We start from the raw sequence: 20015 nt of genomic DNA on the forward strand, positions 1-20015 counted from the left end.
TAGGAAACAAGCCCAAAATAAGTAACCAACTACACTTTAGAAACAATGAAGCCCAAAAAAACGCAGCCCGAAGCTGCTAATATTTACAAGCAACTTTACAGAAAAAAAAAAAACACGCCCAAAGTCACTTAAAATAGCCTAAGCAGACGTGGCTTGGCAACACTGGTTGAAACGACGTCAAACGCCAGGGTACTTGTTCCGCCACTGCTGGTGTGACATTGTGAGTTGATCAGGAGGCCGCTGTGAAGTGTTGCCGGGCCATGGACCACTGAACAGCCAATGGTAAGAGGATGTGACAAGTAGTGGACTGCAATTTGAAAAGCTGTCACACAGCCAAAAGGTCACAGGTGTGATATACCCACAAGCAGCCAGTTTGATGCATCAATGGTACGTTTACCGCTTGCGCTGTCCTCGAATGAACCCCTGCACATGCATGCACGTGCACTGCACATGCATGCCAAGAACCCCACTATGCTGGACTCACACCAGCAAGCGGCGGTGATTTTCTATCGCTCCATTATTTTATTCTATCATGAATTGGGCATGTCCGAGGCGTGAGTGACACCCTCGTCCTCGTCAATAAGGGACTTGTGGTCCAGCTATAGCTTCGGATCTAGATCTATTTGATCGATTGATCTAGTGAAAATGGTCATCACATTTGTATGTTCACATGCCTAGTGGGGAGGAAATCATAAGGTCTCATGGCACCCAGATGGAAAACACAAAAGTTATGATTCAGGAAAGTTTAGCACTGCAGGAGGGCTAGGACAGCCTCGGACACCCAAATAGTGTTTGGAGTTCCATGTTTCCATACATATCCATAAATGTGCAAATTTCAAATCTGCTATGTTGAAAATGTTGTGAATGGGGGCACGGTGGCACAGTCGGTAGCGCTGTCGCCTCACAACTAGAAGGTTCGATTCCCGCTGGGGACGCTGTGGGCGCTGGGGGTGTGTCTTCTCCTCCGCGTCATCAGTGCCCATACCCTAGGTGGGGTTGGCGAAAGGGCCTCTCTGTGTGGAGTTTGCATGTTCTCCCCGTGTCTCTCAGGGTAGTTAATACCCTCACAAAAAAATGAAGTAATCCTGGTCACTATACTGCCTCCCCCATGACAGCCGGGGCGCCTGATGGAGGAGAAGGGAACTGGTTGGAATAACGTGTTCCTTCCACGTCTCTCTCAGCTAAGGGGTCCCTGCTTCATCTCTCTCTCAGCTAGGGGGGTCCCTGCTTCATCTATCTCTCAGCTAGGGGGGTCCCTGCTTCATCTCTCTCTCAGCTAGGGGGGTCCCTGCTTCATCTCTTTCTCAGCTAAGGGGTCCCTGCTTCATCTCTCTCAGCTAAGGGGTCCCTGCTTCATCTCTCTCTCAGCTAGGGGGGTCCCTGCTTCATCTCTTTCTCAGCTAAGGGGTCCCTGCTTCATCTCTCTCTCTCTCTCTCTCTCTCTCTCTCAGCTAGGGGGGTCCTCACTCCCTCCTTCATCTCTCTCTCAGCTAAGGGGTCCTTGGCCTGAAAAACGTTGAAGACCCCTGCTTTAGACCATTTCCCCCCATCTTTTTTTTTTTTTTTACAGTTTGAACAAAATAGCCAATACAATACTACTTCAAAGTAAACGCACACGCACACGCACGCAGGCATGCACACACACACACACACACACACACACACACACACACACACACACACAGCTAACAAGCTATGGCTTTGCAAAGCCAGACATGACCGAAAAATTGTGCACCTGAGGACCATACAGACTTTTTTTTTAAACCAAAGCTACAGTTGTGCGTACTTTTGTCTTTACACTCACAGAGTAGAACTACTTTTAGCCAGCATCATGATATAATTAATAACCACTCACCTAATGCTTCGGAGGTTCAAAAAGAACGCACTTCCAACGTGTTTAAGTCACAGGAGCATGGTTTCATATTGTTAATATGACGTTTGGCCCAAATCTGCGTTTATAATCCACGTGAGTTCTGTTTACATTTTTGTCCCGAGTCTTACAGATCAGCGTCATGGTGGCAGCAAAACAACACACTTCCTCTAAAAACGATTTCAAAATAAGAGCATCTGGTAATATGATTAGTCAACACTAGCTTTATTTTTTAGTCTAGTTACAGGAAGTAGACATTTGCAGTAGGCCAAGGAAGGTTTTGAAAGGAAAGGACAGAGTCCGTTCTCTAGATATATGTAGTCTCGCGTGGCCAGACTGTTGCCTCCCACAATTTACAAATGTTTCCGGCATACAGTCTGGGACTCGGAAGCTCTGATAATGTGCACCCTGGGCAACATAGACATATAAAGGTAGACGCCTCCTCTGGCTCTGAAGCGTGTGTATCTCGGACGCACTTCCGCTTCCTCTATGCTTGTGGGGGCCAGCTGGAAACTTCCGTGTGCGTCACAGAAGGGGGCGTTCGGTAGGCCAATCAGAGGAAGGTGGGGGCGGAACAACTAGATTCTGACAAGTCCTGGAAAAGACGCGCTGTGATTGGCCAGTAGTCAACTCGCTGTGATTGGCCAGTGCCCGTCCCCCCCGGAAATATGGTGGCCACCATACCAAGCACGTCGCTCCAATGAACTGTAGAGGCCAATGAGGTATCTAGGTTTCTATATCTATGCTGGGCAAGACCTGGGATGTTGGTTGTCTAGGAAGTTGACAACCGGAAATGGTTGAATTTGGCGGAAGTACCGCCCAAGGAAATGACGTTAAAGCTTTACAAATCTGTTAACATTCTTCGTGAATGAAACGAGTGTTGTGATTGGTCAAAAAATATAGTTTCCGGGGGAAACGGAAATCCTGTCCACTCGGACTTCCTAGACACTCGATGCTTTAGGTCGTGACCAGGCTCTTCTTTTCGCAGATGAGTGAGGCTGGGACCGAGGTTAGATAATGTGTAAGGGGAAAGCGGATGCCCCTCCCCTACCCACGTCCATTTTAGCATTGTGCAGTGGCGCAAAGGAGTCCGACTGGAATCAACGAATCTCATAAACATCGTTTATGTCTACTAGTGTCTTCTTTCACAGTTTTTTCGGCGTTAATTCCATGATACCTTTCTCAGTTTTCTGTGATAAACAATCCTCGCACAAATAACATGAATCTACCGCTCCTATGACTATGCTTCCGCCTCGGTTCTGTTTCCACTGGGACTACAGGTCCGCGGGCACCGCGTCGTGATTGGTCGAATGTTTTTCCGGTCTGAACAACTTCCGTTACACAGCTTTCGGGAAGTGGAGTTCCAGACTCTATATAGCATTCAGAGATTGTGGAATAGTAGTCTCTGGTGACGCGAGACTATATGACATGACACTCACGGGTGTCAAAATCGCACCGGAAGTTCGATGAATAACATTGCAGTGGATGGAGCCGGCTGGAGCAGCTCATGAACAAACATTATTTCTGAATGATTGAGACCATTGTAAAATAATCGCTTCAGGAAAATAAAAGAAAACATATCACACATTTTGTTCTGCTCTCTTGTTTTTCCATGTACACTCTACATAAATGTATTTAGGTATCCAAAGAGCAGAGAGAGTAAGATTCTCACTGGGCAGCCAGACTGATTGACAATCACTGATTGACAGACAGCTGTCTGCCAATCAATCAGTCAACACCTGTTGACAGCTCATACACGTGTGTCCCCCCCTCCCCCTGCCCCCCCCAATGCATTGTGACCTTGTAGATCGGCTATCTTCTTACTGTATGTTTTGTAATAATAATCAAAATCTACAAAGTGGTCCGGACCAGGCTAACAGCCAAGCTTAATTAATCCAGTGCCTTGTTCTTCAAGTTTTGTGATATAGCTGTTAGTCCAATGACTCCAATCTTTAACCAATGACTTTTTCCACAGTTAATTCAACACATATTTTGTTTTATATGGACTCATTTTAATGACCCTGCATTCAAATAAAATGAAATAAATACAATAAGATATAATCAATTTAATTATATTACTGAAATAGTGTGTGACCATGAATCATAATTGTTTCACAATGTTTCACTCATGAGTCAATATCACCATAAGGTACATTTGGGTGTCCTCACCACAATCACTCAAATATCATGAAAATGTAACAAAATAATGAAACTCTGAGGTCTTATTATGAATGGCCAAACATTTACACACTTATCAGTACAATGATGAGTCTCTGGAAATGTGTTTCCTTCATTTTATACAGATCTGTAACATTGGATGTATATGGTTTTGGCATGTCCCACACACCACTCTGCTAACTACAGTGTGTCTAATAAGTGGTTAATTTTTTTCTTTTTTCTTTTTACATAGTTTGATTGTCCACAACACCTTATTTGATAAAACAAGTCATTTTGATCTTAAATCATATGATATAGTCTGTTTTTATAATCATATTGAACATTTTTTGTGTGTCCCTGACATTGCTGCCCACCCTGTCATTTGGGGGTAAACTGGCCCTTTAAGAAACTTACTTAAGTTTAAGTTCCCTTGTTGTCTTCTTCCTGAATTACTTCAATGGAGGCTGAAGCTGTGGCAAGTTGCCAGTAAATATTTACACTTATATATATTGTATTTTTCATAGTTTATGTGTGTAGTTGTATGTTGTCAAGCTTAGCATGTCCACTCTGTCATACTGAAATATCAATGAATATAAAAACTTTTCTGAAATTTGCAATATATCTGTTAAAAAGTATAGAGTCACCTTGCTAACTGAGCTAAGTTGCTAACAGAAGGTCCAGCATGTGCCAATGAAATCCTAAAACTGACCCAAAGGTTCCACCCTGATATTACAGTTAATTCATAAAAAGTGTGGGAGCTTGACCAACATGCATTTCTAACTGTACAACATCCACGTAATACAATGAGTAAAAAGTGAAATGGAAAATCACAGTTTAAAAAAAAAAAAAAAAAGCTAAGTCCCAAATGTACCTTATGGTGATATTGACTCTCATGTGATATGTCATTGTCACTCTGTTAACACTATAGTTCACATTGTAGATGTTTGATAATATATTCAGGGTTTTTTTATTATAAAAAATGTCTGATATACATACATACATACATACATATATCTTTCAAATAATTGTAGTGGAGTAAAAGTATGAGATGTAGTGGAGTAGAAGTAAAAGTATTGGAAATTGGAAATACTCGAGTAAAGTACTAATGCCTCAAAATTGTACTTAAATACAGTACTTCTTGAGTACATGTACTTAATTACTTTTTTAAATTATTATTTGATTATTGAGTATTACATTGATTTGATTATTATTACAAATAGTCTACAAGCCGATCTACAAGCTCACAATGCATCACAAATCACGATTTGATGCATTGTGAGCTTATAGATCTGCTATTTTCAAAAGATTTGTATACATTTGAAAACTTGAATTGGGACATTTTGTATAATGAGTACTTTTACTTTTGGTATTTTCGTGTGTGAGCTGTCAACAGGTGTTGACTGATTGATTGGCAGACAGCTGTCAATCAGTGACTGTCAATCAGTCTGGCTGCCCAGTGAGAATCTTACTCTCTCTGCTCTTTGGATACCTAAATAAATGTATGTAGAGTGTACATGGAAAAACAAGAGAGCAGAAAAAAATGTGTGATATGTTTTCTTTTATTTTCCTGAAGCGATTATTTTACAATGGTCTCAATCATTCAGAAATAATGTTTGTTCATGAGCTGCTCCAGCCGGCTCCATCCACTGCAATGTTATTCACCAACTTCCGGTGCGAGTTTTGCCACCCGTCATATATCTAGAGAACGGAAGGGACTTTCTGTCCTTTCCTTTCAAAATCTTCCTTGCTGTAGGCCTATGATACACACCGGTGTGTGTGACTCACTCTGGCTACTGATGTTCTACCCTGCGAGCGTCGCGACTGCATGGATGAGCGCTTCTTTTAATTTGATCTGCCGCGCAACATTAATATTTAGCATTAAAACTAAAGTACTTGTACTTCGAGCCTATTTTGAAAAAGTACTCAGTAGAAAGTACTAGTACTTGTGTTAAAATGTAACGGATAAAAGTAAAAAGTAGTCAGAAAAATAAGTACTCAGTAAAGTACAGATACTCGAAAAAAGTACTTCGTTACAGTAACGAAGTACTTGTACTTCGTTACTTCCCATCTCTGCAGGTGACAAGAAGGTCAGTTGGTTCTCATGCATTGAAGGAGGCATGAGCTCGGCCCTTGCCTCCCTAGGCTGGTGAGGGGAGTGTAGCGCCCAGGATCACTTAGAAAATTGGCACCGGGTGAAAAATAGGGGTTACAAAATCGTGGGATAAAAAATAAAAACGTTGTGAATAATCTATAAAAAATGTGGAAAACACACATCTTCTGTTATGGGGGTCCCTGGCCCAAAATATTTTTCAGCTGCTAAACATATCAGTGTGCAGGGTCCTTGACATGAACACGTTTGAAAACCACTGCCATCCCTACTGTGTAACAAATAAACTAACAACTCAAAGTTTGCTTGTGGGGATATGCACAGGTGCTCCGGTGGAGCAACGTGTGTCAGCCAAGCTCTAAAGGTGCCCGCGTGCATGCACATGCACGGACATGCAAGTGCAACAAACCTCTCACAGTTTTTCACACCTCGCTAACAAAAGCTGCACAAACACCACCAACAGCGGGCATTAACATAGGAACGAGTCGAATGACCGAGGCCGCGCGCGTGCGCACACGTGCACCCGCACGCAGCGTGGACCGCAGCGCACAGGTTTGTTGCTTCGGTGTGTCAGCCAGTCTTTTTTAATTAGCCCGGCGTTAATCGCAGCCCTGTGATGGCTTTTATAATGATGTCACCCGCGCATAATGAGGGAGGGGGAGGGGGTGGGGGGCGTCATGCCGCGGCGGAGCGGCGCCAACATGACAGCTTCTCTCTCTCTCTCTCTCTCTCTCTCTCTCTCTCTTTGAAGTTGGAGGAGGTGGTGTGGGTGGTGTGTGACTGTGTGTGTGTGTGTGTGTGTGTGTGTGTGTGTGTGTGCGTGTGCGTGCGTGCGTGCGTGCGTGCGTGCGTGCGTGCGTGCGTGCGTGCGTGCGTGCGTGTGTGTGCGTGTGTGTGTGTGCGTGTGTGGGGGGGGGGGGACTGAGAAACAAATGGGGGTCAGCAGAGGAGAGGCAGGGTGTGACGGGAGGGGAGGGTGAGGGCAACTGTAAACATTCACCAATATTTCTTCTTAAAATTCTTAGAACCTTTTCAGGGAAATCTAGTCAAGATTCACGACATGTTCTTGAAGGGCACGTGCGTATAAATTCCTATAATGATATATTCTATAAAATAAAGTTGAGAGAATTCCGTCAAGAATGCTTTAACCTCTTAAACCCCATATGGGTAACCGGAGTCCCTCAGGGCTCAATACTAGTAGTTTCTGTATTATTTTACACTTTGGCTATTCAAAAATAGCAGCTATACAAGATCATCGCGCGGCACCGAGTGCCGCGCTATGAGCTTGTAGATCTGCTATTTTTGAAAAATTTTGATTTTTTTTTGCAAATCTTTGAATGTATATTTTTTTAAAGCGAACATTTGTAACTCAGATCTTTGCTTCTGGGGGTCCCTGGAACAAAATAGTTTGAGATGGTGGTCCGCGGCCAAATGCATATCATTTTGGGGGTCCTTGACATGTGTTGACGCGTATTAGGAGGGCAGGGTGAGTCACCAGAAGCAAGGACGGGTGTTTTTGATGAATCTAACATGTTAAAAATGGAGTTTGAAGTTATAATGGGTTTGTATAGGAAGGGGGCGTGTCTTACAAAATGAATATCAAATATCTAAACACTCAATCAAGCAACTTAAAAATTGTCTGGGGGGCTCTCAAAAGCCTGAGTAGACAATAAAATGACCCAAAGTTTTTTTGAAAGTGAAATATCCCTTTAAGGCACGTGCTACACGTATATGGATATTTTTCTAAGCGCACATTTTCCTATATATGTTTGAGCCTCTCATCCACATGAAAATAATGTTTTTGGCACTTAAACAGATATTTTGGTTTGATCTCCAAATGTCTTTTATAATGACGAACCCATCTCCTGATGCCTTCAATAGTTTGGGGTTCATTGCTCACATATGCATCAGAATTATGTTAATTTCCATTTCTTCATGAGTGCCTTGCAGCGTCCCTCATATCCATCAGGTTGTCCGGGAGCCAAGTCTGCACCACTGGTTGTGCCACTCGGCAATCCTGGCTGCCAGCAGTTGGTCTCCAGCTCTTCAGTGGCATCCAAGAAGCTACTCCTGGAGCCGAGCAGTTTCTGGGGGGCAGAGTGGTCATAAATAGGACTCATGGTGTGAGTGCCGGTTTTCATTGGCCTGCTTTGCACGCTCGGCTTTAGTGATGGCTGCTCTGTGGATGTCAGGGGGAGCGATGCCAGAGAGGTCATAAGGGCAGGGTACTTTTACTTGGGTTGTTTAATGCATTGTTTCGCAAAACAGTGCATTTCTTGTTTCCAATTTTTTTTTATCATGAATTCAAAAATGATTCAAAAATGTTTAAAAATAATGTCATAAATAAAGGTAAAGCAGTATGGGTTGGCGCCCCAGCCTGCGTCTTCTGTGAGGAAGAAGCCCAACAAACCCACGGTGAGGCCTTTTAGGAGGGCTTTTCAGGCAAGCTGCATGTCTAAATACATAAGACATAAAAAAGACAATAGAATTGTAATACTAGTCATTAGGCTACTAACGGTCCTGTTTGCATGTTTGGAATTGTAACAGCTGAAATCAATAATATATCAGTATTCCAATATTAACCTAAGGGCCACATTAAGTGAAGGTGGGGGCCGCCAGTTGCCCATCTATGGTCTCCATTATGGACTGAATGGCTGTGCACATTATGTGGTGTGTTGTGTGTTTTCCAGCGTGCATGTATCTCATTCCTGCTAATTAACGAGTCCTCCTTATCACTGAAGCTGGGTCTGTCGCTGCTACCACAACATTAACAACAACAACAACAATAGCTCAATGACAGCTGCTGCTGACTACAAGACACCAGCACACCAGACACAAAGGTGCCTGTGCTGTCTATGTTGTCTGTGTGTGTGTGTGTGTGTGTGTGTGTGTGTGTGTGTGTGTGTGTGTGTGTGTGTGTGTGTGTGTGTGTGTGTGTGTGTGTGTGTGTGTGTGTGTGTGTGTGTGTGTGTGTGTGTGTGTGTGTGTGTGTGTGTGTGTGCGTGCGCGCCCAGGGTATGTAAACTAGACAATGGTGGTTAGGTTCCCGTTCCAGTGAAAGTGGTTCCCTGTGTATTAACTGTCACAGTGATCATCTTACTCTCCCGTGACAACAACACAAAACTGAAAGGGGGTTTAACGTAAGTGTCAAATAGCTATATTCTGAGTCATTGCAGGGATGTCAAACTCATTTTGGGTCATCATGGGCCTGATTAGGCCTGTCGTAATTAGTACATGGTTGTGATGAAAAATGCATTTTCCACAAAAAAAAAGCAGAAATAGCTGATCTACAAGCTTACAAAGTGACTGCCCCAAACTTGACTTCATGCGGGCTGAACCAGTTGTGCATGCTGCCAAAATATATCATGTTGCTTGCTTTCGTTCTTTTTTCAACCTTCTCTCATGTCACAGGCTCTGCTACAGTATAACTACAACATGTTTGACTTTATGAATTTAGATTCTTATAGAGAACATTTCCTAGTAAGCATTACTTTTATAATCAGTATTAACTTAAGAGTCATATTCCATAGGCTGCAAGAAAGTTGTGTTGAGGTAATAAAATTTGGCAGCCTCAACCTTCACATTAATAAGCCATTTGAAATCAAATCAAACACAAATCTAGTTTACTCTTGCTGCCACAAACTGGGGTTGGGTGGAGTGGCATAACTATGGTCATTGTTTTCCTTAAGTTCCCACAACACAGCTGCACGCTACACCAGTGGTTCTCAACCTGTAGGCCGGGACTCCCAGGGGGTCTCCACATGACTTTTTTGGTGGTCCCCAGATGACAGTGAAGTGACCATGTAAGGACTATTAAGACCTTTTTAATACCTCAAAGAAAGAAAAGACCATTACTGCATCAAAAGTAATCAACAAACTATACTACAACATTTTTTCAAACATTTGCCACATTTTCAAATAATATAAGAAAGTTGTGAAAATAGCCGATCTACAAGGTAAAACAAAGCAGAAATAGCTGATCTACTAGCGTGACAACAAAAATGAACAAAATGTTCATACTGTAGTTAAACGAGAACGTTGAGGAATTTGTAACTGCTTGGTTAAAGGGTTCATTTATTATGCTATTATTTTATTTATTTTTTGGTGCAAGGGTAGCTGTCAAGCAGGCATGTTACAAATAGCTGCAAGGAACTGCCTGATTCTGCCTTAAACGTTAAACTTGGAGAAATAAACAGTGGTATATAAAGTGCTTGAAAGCCATACTTGAGTAAAGGTACAGATACTGTGACTGTATCGTACCTGAAAGACATTTTCAGTCAAGAAAATCACTTGTAAAGTGTTCAGGTACCTCACATCATATGTACTTAAGAAAAGTATCTGGTGTTTAGATGTATTTAAGTATCAAAAGTATAGCAAAGTATATCAAAAGTAAGTATTAAAGACCTTTTCGTGGTACAAAGAAACAAAACAGCCAGAAATGTTGTCTACTTCTCTCTACTTTCTGAATAATGTAACTTTCAAGTAGTTCAGCTGTTTTTTTTAAGGTAGCTACATCATTACTATTTCAGTGGCATATCAACATAAAAAAACACAACGGATACATTTTGAGTGCATTTCATCCATCACATGGCATCCATTAGTTTGTTTTTTTGAGTGGATTTTATCCATCTTCCATCTTCTACATTTCCATCCACTTGTAGGTTTTACACAGTATGATTCATTCATCCTCAATAGTGCCCTGGGCTGAATGATGGTCTAACTCTCCACTATTAATGAAATGCATCATAAGAGCTTGTGCTCTTATCAGCAGGATGATCAAAAGAAGAATAATTGAAAGCTAAAACCTTTCCTTCATAGGAACTTGTAAACACTTCACCTTGCCAGCCTGCCTCAAATTCTCTTCTCACAAAGACACTTCCATGCACAGGGACCCATGCACAGAACACTGAAATATCTACTTCCCATTTTCTCAATATCTAAATCAAAGCCTGTGCATTATAAAGGACTGGCATAGAAATGATCCTATGAAACATCAAAAGGCATGAATGCAGTATGAAGCAGGCCCTAATAAGTTCCCATTAATTAATATTATATAGGACAATGTTGTGTCCTATATAGCACACACAACAAACGGTTAACCACGAACACGGTCATGTGGCCCCCGACTTCAAGTAATTTTACAATTGTTCCCCCCTGCCTAATCTAGTTGAATACCCCTGGTGTAAAGTAACTAAGTACATGTACTCAAGTACTGTATATAAGTACAATTTTTAGGTGTTTTTACTTTACTGGAATATTTCCAATTTGCAGTACTTTTATTGCTATTTTCAAAAGATTTTTATACATTTGAAAACTTGTGAAAGAGAACATTCTGCATAATGAGCACTTTTACTTTTAGTACTTTAAGTACATTTTGACGCCAATACTTTTGTACTTTTCCTCAAGTCAATTTTTAATTCCGGACTTTTACTTGTAACAGAGAGTATTTCTACATGGCAGTATTGATACTTTTGCTTAAGTAAAACAATTGAGTACTTTTTCCACCACTGCACATCACACCTGTTGATGTGCACAGAGCAGAGCAGAGCAGACTGTTCAGTTAGGCTTGGGAAACCCGAGCCCTGTGGCTCAAATATCAGGAGGCTATCTCCTGTTTCCTTTAGCGTGAGGGCAGCTTGATGTGCAAGGACATGACGCTAGTGTTGTCACAGGGACTTAGACGACCCAGTCCAACAAACCCTTGACGCTGCTGTCCCAAGCAGGGGATTGAACTCTTGACCTCCCGCCCGGTCTCAGGGCGGCACACCCTCTTAACCACAAGACCACTGAGCCGCTGAAGTGCACGGAGCAGACTGTTGGCCTCTTGGAAATCCTATGTTATCCACTTAATGTGTGTGTGTGTGTGTGTGTGTGTGTGTGTGTGTGTGTGTGTGTGTGTGTGTGTGTGTGCGCACGTGTGCACGTGTGTGTGTGCGTGTGTGCGTGCGTGCGCGTGTGTGTGTGTGTGTGTGTGTGTGTGTGTGTGTGTGTGAACTGAAGTGTACATTGATTTATTTTTGGAATAAAATATCTTATTAGTCGTTCAAATTATCGCACCAAATGCACCGATTAGAGAAAAAAATCTGTGTTTATTTTTGTCATAAACGATCAAAACTACAAAATGTGTTATCAGTTGCATAAATTGGCAGAACAGATCATGAACTCACCGGCTCGTGTTCATACAGTGCTTTTCATCGGTTCAACATGTATAAAACCCACAGAAACACTTTGCACATTCATTGGCAGGTATTAATCAATTAATTCATACGCCTCTGCCAGCGGTTATAGGCTCTATTCACAGCAGCCATATTATGAAGACATTCGCAGGTGTTGTCAATGATACTAATGAAGGCTCTGTTCCATTCTGTTCAAACAGAGTCAGGGTGCTGATATTGTGCATGTTGGCTCACTGGAAACACTCTGCTACACCAGTGGGTCTAAAGTTGGGGTCCAGGGACCCTCATGGGCTTCCAAATGGCCCCTTACATGTGTGTAACTCTGAGAGTGTACAAATACGGGTCCATTTGGTTCCATTTGTACACTCTCAGAGTTATGGGGGTTGTGGAAACCACTGTGCTAGACTAAATGGAACAGAGCCTTCATTAGTATCATTGGTAACACCTGTGAAGGAAGTGATATGGCTGCTGTGCATAGAGCCTATTTTGACGATCCACAGGAAAATAAAATCAACGCGGATGTAAACAAACAATGTTTCGGTGGAAAGACGAGTCTCTCTTCATTCCACCGAAAAAATAAACATTGTAACCACGAAAGTCTGTTCTGTAGTTATCGGCAGTTGAATATAGCTCATTTTCACCAAGAACGCAAACTGGGAAAATATGTCATGTCCGGGTTGTATCCTTCTCTCAAAGTCAAGACATCATTCATAGGTTGGCGAAGAGCGCCCTCAGGCGCAATCGCTAAAAAAAACACCAGATGACGTAATATTACGTAATTGGCGGTCAAGCGTTGGATTTGAGATGGCGTAATGTTACGTCCATGGCAGTCAATGTGGTTTTCAAACTTTTTCGCGTCAAGGACCCCCAAATATATAGACATATATTAGCCCGCGGACCCCCATTTGAAAAGATATGCCAGGGACTCAACCATTTTAATTTCTTGGGTGTCCCAATCTACACTGTATCATCATCATTAGTGTTCATTTACCCATGAGAGTGTACAAATGGAACCAAATGGACCCGTCAGGGTCTTTTTGGTTCCATTTGTACATTCCCAGAGTTACAGACATAAGGGTCAATTTGGTTTCTAACTATTCATTTGGCTGGAGACCCCCTGGAACCCCCTCATGGACCACTGGTGGTCCCCGGACGACTGGTTGAGAACAACTGCAGTAGGGCATTCATTTATGAAACGTGGAGATCGGGATGTTTCATGGCTGACAGAAAACAATATAATTTTCAAGTTGTGGTGGATGTTGTGATTTAGTGATCGCAATTTAGCGTGTCCTTACTGCCTTCAAGAACTTGGAGAGAGAAATGTGTGGGAGACGGGGGGCTTGCATTCCGTTAAGGATTTATTTAAAGACCAAAGGTGACAGGGCCTTCCAAACGGTTGCCCCAAATCTTTGGAATGGTCTCCCACAAGCCCTGAGAGATGCTGCATCTGTTGACATTTTTAAAAACAACTTAAAAACGCTTTTATTTGAGCAGGCGTTTATTGATGTTGTATGATCTTGTTTTCTCTTTGTCTGTTATTGTTATTGTTAAGAGACTTTGTACAGCTTTTAATCACCTTTGTTTGTTGTTTTTATTTTCTGTATGTAAAGCACTTTGTGAGTTTCTCTCTGTGAGAGGTGCTATATAAATAACATTTACTTACTTATTTACTTACTATGTACAGAATTTGATTAACCTCGTTCCTCCCTTTTCTTTTATTTACAGTTAAGACCTGCTCTAAAGCCACGGGAGTTGTATGACACTCAATAGGCTCTATGCACAGCAGCCATATTATCACTTCCTTCACAGGTGTTACCAATGATACTAATTAAGGCTCTGTTCCATTTAGTGTGGCATAGTGGTTGTCTTATTTTCAAGGACCCCCATAACCCTTACGGGTCCATTTGGTACGTCCAGTTGATCCCTGATGATACGTCCCAGTTGCATCCATGTGATGTTTTTCTTTATCAGTTATTCTATGTATAGTGGCTCATAGGAAATTATAGACTACGTGACAACCAGGAATAGTTTGGTGACCACAGGAGAGACTGTTGACAGCCGGAATGTAGACGGTACCCCGGGAGCAGTATGGGTTAGCGCCCCATGCTGTGTCTTCCGTGAGGAAGAAGCCCAACAAACCCGCGGTTAGGCCTTTAGGAGGGCCATTCCAGCGTACCGCAAGCGGAGCTAATACCATTAGACGGCCCAATCTAGTGGTATCGGCCCAAGGAACCATCACGCCAGAAGGAAATGTTTGGATCGGGGCGGTGCACCTGATCTGGCGCAGCGCTCAGGTCCTGGACCTGGTGAGACGAAGGAGGAGCCCGGCCAGGAGACAACCCACAGAGCCTAGCCCTAGTCCCTCCACGTGTCAGAGCCTCCCCGAGTCCCGGCAGAGTACTTCCGGAGAAGCGGACTGCCCTGTCTTTCCCTATAGGACTGACCGTGGGTGCTACTGGGACGTAAGTCGGGGCTTGATCAACCCTGGCTGGGTCACCTGGGCGAGGGTGTATGTTGTATGTTGCGAGACCCGAAATACCCTATGACCCCAGGCTACAACACTGATGATACGTCCCAGTTGCATCCATGTGATGTTTTTCTTTATCGGTTTCATTTGTACACTCTCAGAGTTACACACCCACCATAAGGGGCCATTTGGGAACCAAAATGGAGTGTTTCTAGTGAGCCAACATGCACAATATCAGCACCCTGACCAGAATGGAACAGAGCCTTCATTAGTATCATTGGTAACGCCTGTGAAGGAAGTAAGAAGAGGCCCAATTTCTTTCCAATATGGCTGCTGTGCATAGACCCTATTCTGCACTGTACTAGAGCATAGACTGTACAAAAAATATGGACTGTCACAGCATGACGTGATGTGAGCTTATAGATTGGCTATTTCTGGCTTAAGGGTTAGCGTTAAAATAAATAAAAACATTTGTATCGCCCAGACATCAGAGCGAGGACAATGTTGATGTCCTCGCAAGTACAATGAGTGTGTGTGTGTGTGTGTGTGTGTGTGTGTGTGTGTGTGTGTGTGTGTGTGTGTGTGTGTGTGTGTGTGTGCGCGTGCGTGCGTGCGTGCGTGCGTGTGTGAAGCAATCACCAAAACATCCCATGCTCATCTCATCTCGTTGCATGTTAATGTCTACTCTGGCTTTTGTTTGCACCCCAGACAGTTTTTTAGTTTTGATATTTTGCAAGTGTGTGGATATGTGTGCTCACCCAGGGCCATATTTTGGCAGCATATCAATACAAATATTCTGGAGCAAGTCCATATAAAAACCTAGAATCTAACCTATAGCACTTTAGTAACAGTGATGTGAGCTGTCTTTGCTTTGCAGCAGTCCAAACTCTGGATCATCTGATTAAGTGTCAGTTGGATAACCTCTCTCCCTCCCTCCCTCTCCCTCTCCCTCTCTCTCTCTCTCTCTCTCTCTCTCTCTCTCTCTCTCTCTCTCTCTCTCTCTCTCCTGTACTTTGTGAAGGTTACTTAAACACCCACACATACCCCCCAAACTTAATAAACCCCAAAACACACTCAATTAGTGGAGACGATGCTAGCAGGGGGCCTAGCCGCCAGCCTCTCGACGGAGCCGCGAACAGCTGCAGAAAATCCTCTTTACTTTTATTCTTTCTATTTCTTCTTGTATTTGTTGTCCAGACGTTTTGCGAATGTTTTTTTTTTGTTTTCACGTTGCCACCTCCACAAAGTACGTGCATGAAGTTGACATAACAAAAGTGGGGGTGTCGACGCGTAATGTCAATAGCCAATCTACAAGGTTACACGTTGTGAGCTATTTTATTTTCTGACAAAATGTCCATGACTCACCCAGACTTTCACGTGCAGTGGTGTAGATATACAGGTAGAGATGTGGTCCCCAACCTTTTCTGGGTCAGGGCCCACTTTACAACCTTCAAAGTGTTTGGGCCCCTTTTGTGAGTCATTCATATTGGCACCTTTTTCAAAGACATCTGCGATCAAAGAAAAACTCAAATGAAACTACAAAAATCGTCATACTGCCATTTGCTTTCTCTGACCTTGTAAAGGCAACCCCATCTCTGTTTATGATCATGATTATGATTATTATTATTATTAATAATAATATTATTATTATTATAATTATTATTTTAGTGTTAAATACTTCTATATTCTGAAAGAAATCATTGTTTAATGATTGTTTACTGTCTCTCCAGCTCTTTAACCCATTAAGCGGGTCTGTGTCATTTTAGATTTCTTTGGCTATTCAAAAATAGAAGATATACAAGCTCATAGCGCGGCACCGCATTTTTGAAAAATCGTGAAAATTAATTCTTTATATTATCATATTTTTTTATTATATATTTTTCCGAAAAACTGTTAGGATTTAGAAAATCTTTAGAAGCGGCCTCAGGTCTTATTGGGTTAATAAACATGCATGTTCCTGTCACACGCACGCACGCACGCACGCACGCACGCACGCACGCACGCACGCACGCACACACGCACACAAAGCTCTCTCGCCCTCTCTCCATTTGTCCTTCTTCTTCCCTTTCTTCCTGACCCCTCCGACCCTCAGACGTGTCAAAGGGCTTTTTGTTCTGTTCTCCTAGGGCCTCCTCCTTGTGATTCTTCTGAAATGTCCCCCGCTCCGTTTGATCGTCTCCCCGTCCCCATAATCTTCTCTTCTCGTCCTCCAAGTATTCTGTCCTTCGCTGTACACACACACACGCACGCCTGTACGCACACACCTTTTGTTCTCTCGTCACCTTGTCGTCCTGTGCAGTGGTGGAAAGTAACTAAGTACATTTACTTGAGTACTGTACTTAAGTACAATTTTGAGGTATTTGTACTTTACTTGAGTATTCCCAATTTCCAATACTTTTACTTCTACTCCACTACTTCTCAGAGGCAAATATGGTACTTTTACTCCACTACAATAACTGTCATAACTGTAAGCCCAACTCCTGTAAATATTTTACCAAAAACTAAAACTGAAATATTACGAGGTCAACAATTATTCCCAATTTCCAATACTTTTACTTCTACTCCACTACATCTCAGAGGCAAATATTGTACTTTTACTCCACTACAATTATTTGAAAACTTTAGTTACTAGTTACTTTTTAGATATAGATTATGATATTATAAAATAACCACTTTAGCCCTATTCTATACATAGGCTATTTGAAAATAGCCGATCTACAAGCTCACAACGTGTCGCACCACGACGCGTTGTGAGCTTGTAGATCTGCTATTTTCAAACATTCGAGTACTTTTACTTTTGGTACTTTAAGTATATTTCGATGCCAATACTTTTGTACTTTTACTCAAGTAACATTTTCAATTCCGGACTTTTACTTGTAACAGAGTACTTCTACATTGCAGTATTGATACTTTTACTTAAGTAAAACATTTGAGTACTTTTTCCACCACTGGTCCTGTGTCCTGTATTTCCGCCATAAAAAATGTAACTGTAATGATTTTGTATTAAAATGGATTATCCTTGTTTCGTTAATCGATTAGTTAAAATAATAGATAATCTATTAATTCACTGTTGCCTCCCCTAAACAAGACATTGATACACTGATACGACCCTTTCTGTATCTTGTATAGGCCTACTAGATGATGCAATGCCATTTCTTTAATAACAGCAGCTTTGTTAACATGCACTGTTTTCTACACGTGTACCTCTATATGTGTGTGTGTCTGTCCATGTGAAAAGTGTGTTACATAAGCACGCATGTGTGTCCTCCTTGATTTGAGTGCTGCTCTCTCTTTCTCTCTCTTTCTCTCTGTCTGTCTGTCTGTCTGTCTGCCCCCTCCCCCGCACACGCACACGCACACGCACACACACACACACACACACACACACACACACACACACACACACACACACACACACACACACACACACACACTCAGGGACAACTCTGAACTCTTGTCGTTAAGCTGTTGCAGAGAGCAGGGTGCACAGGGTACAGCGGGACCCGCAGCGCAGTGCTGACGTGGTGGTACAATGAAATGGTGTTTCCTCCCACCCCAGCAGTGGTAGGACGCACGCACGCGCACAGACACACACACACACGCACGCACGCACGCACGCACGCACGCACGCACGCACGCACGCACGCACGCACGCACGCACGCACGCACGCACGCACGCACACACACACACACACACACACACACACACACACACACACACACACACACACTGGATGGATGGATGGATGGATGTAAGGACGGATGGGCGGGTGAAGGGAGGGAGGGAGATGATGAGATTAAAGGAGTAGTCCACCCCAAAAAGACTTATTTTCTATCAATTAAACACCCCATGAGGCATTGAATTCATGGATATTCTTTTGTTTTTGTCGTATTCCTAAGACAATCATTTGATGATAATAATAAAGACCCTAATGTATCCGGTAGGAGACACAAGATTCTCCTTTGTGTCTCCTACCGGATACAATACAAAAAAAACAAAAGAATATCCACGAATTCAACTCTTTATGGGGTGGGTAATCGATAGGAAAAAAAAGTCATTTTAGGGGTGAACTATCCCTTTAATCAAAAGCCTTCTCTAAGAAAACGAGTCACACAGAGAGAGATTTAGGATGTGAATCTGACAATGCCAAGTGCATTTACTCAAGTACCGTACTTAAGACATTGTTCCGGTCTCTTGTAAGATAATTGTTGTATTGCTACCTTTAAAAAACAACTTCTTCCACCACTGTCAGTATTCAACAGCTTTAGTTAGTAGTTACTTTGTAGATTTTGATTATTATTACAAAACATACAGTAAGCTATATATATTTTGCCCATTTTTCAAATGGCATTCTGACATTCTGCATAATCAGTACTTTCTACATTTGGTACTTTAAATACATTTTGATACCACTACTTTTCTACTTTTACTCAAGTACATTTTGCATTCAGGACTTTTACTTGTAACAGAGTATTTCTCTTTTGGTACTTTAAATACATTTTGATACCAATACTTTTCTACTTTTACTCAAGTCAATTTTGCATTCAGGACTTTGACTTGTAACAGAGTATTTCTACATGGCAGTATTGATACTTTTATTTAAGTAAAACAAATTGAGTACTTTTTCCACCACTGCATGCACCAACACATGCACTTTAGGGAATCAACATTTTAGGACGCCATCATTGTTTGCCACTACTTATCAATATCACCGGTGTCACTCACGCTGTGACATATTGAGATCTTGTAGATCAGCAATAGGCTCTATGCACAGCAGCCATATTATCACTTCCTTCACAGGTGTTACCAATGATACTAATGAAGGCTCTGTTCCATTTACTGTAGCACAGTGGTTTCCACGACCCCCATAACTTTGAGAGTCTTCAAATGGAACCAAATGGACCCTTCAAATTCTACGATACTCGTGGCGAAATTTGGCCCTCGCAATTACACGAATGCAAGCGTGCACACGCGCTCGCACGCAAGCACACACAATATCAATCTCTGATCCTGCCCCCACTCTTTATTTTGTCCCCATCTTTCTTTGTCTGTCTCTGTGTCTGTCTCTCTCTGCCATTACGCCTTTGATGATGCACTCTGTTTGAGGTTTGGCGACTTCTTCCAACGTGCCCACAGAGATGATGCAATTCACCCCGAAAAAACCCCACCATCAAACATTTTCAAACATAGTGAAATGCAACGCGTTGTATGCTTGTAGATCGGCTTTTTTCACTATT

Source organism: Gymnoscopelus microlampas, assembly GCF_963454915.1.
Source record: "Gymnoscopelus microlampas genome assembly, chromosome: 22".
Taxonomy (NCBI): Eukaryota; Metazoa; Chordata; class Actinopteri; order Myctophiformes; family Myctophidae; genus Gymnoscopelus; species Gymnoscopelus microlampas.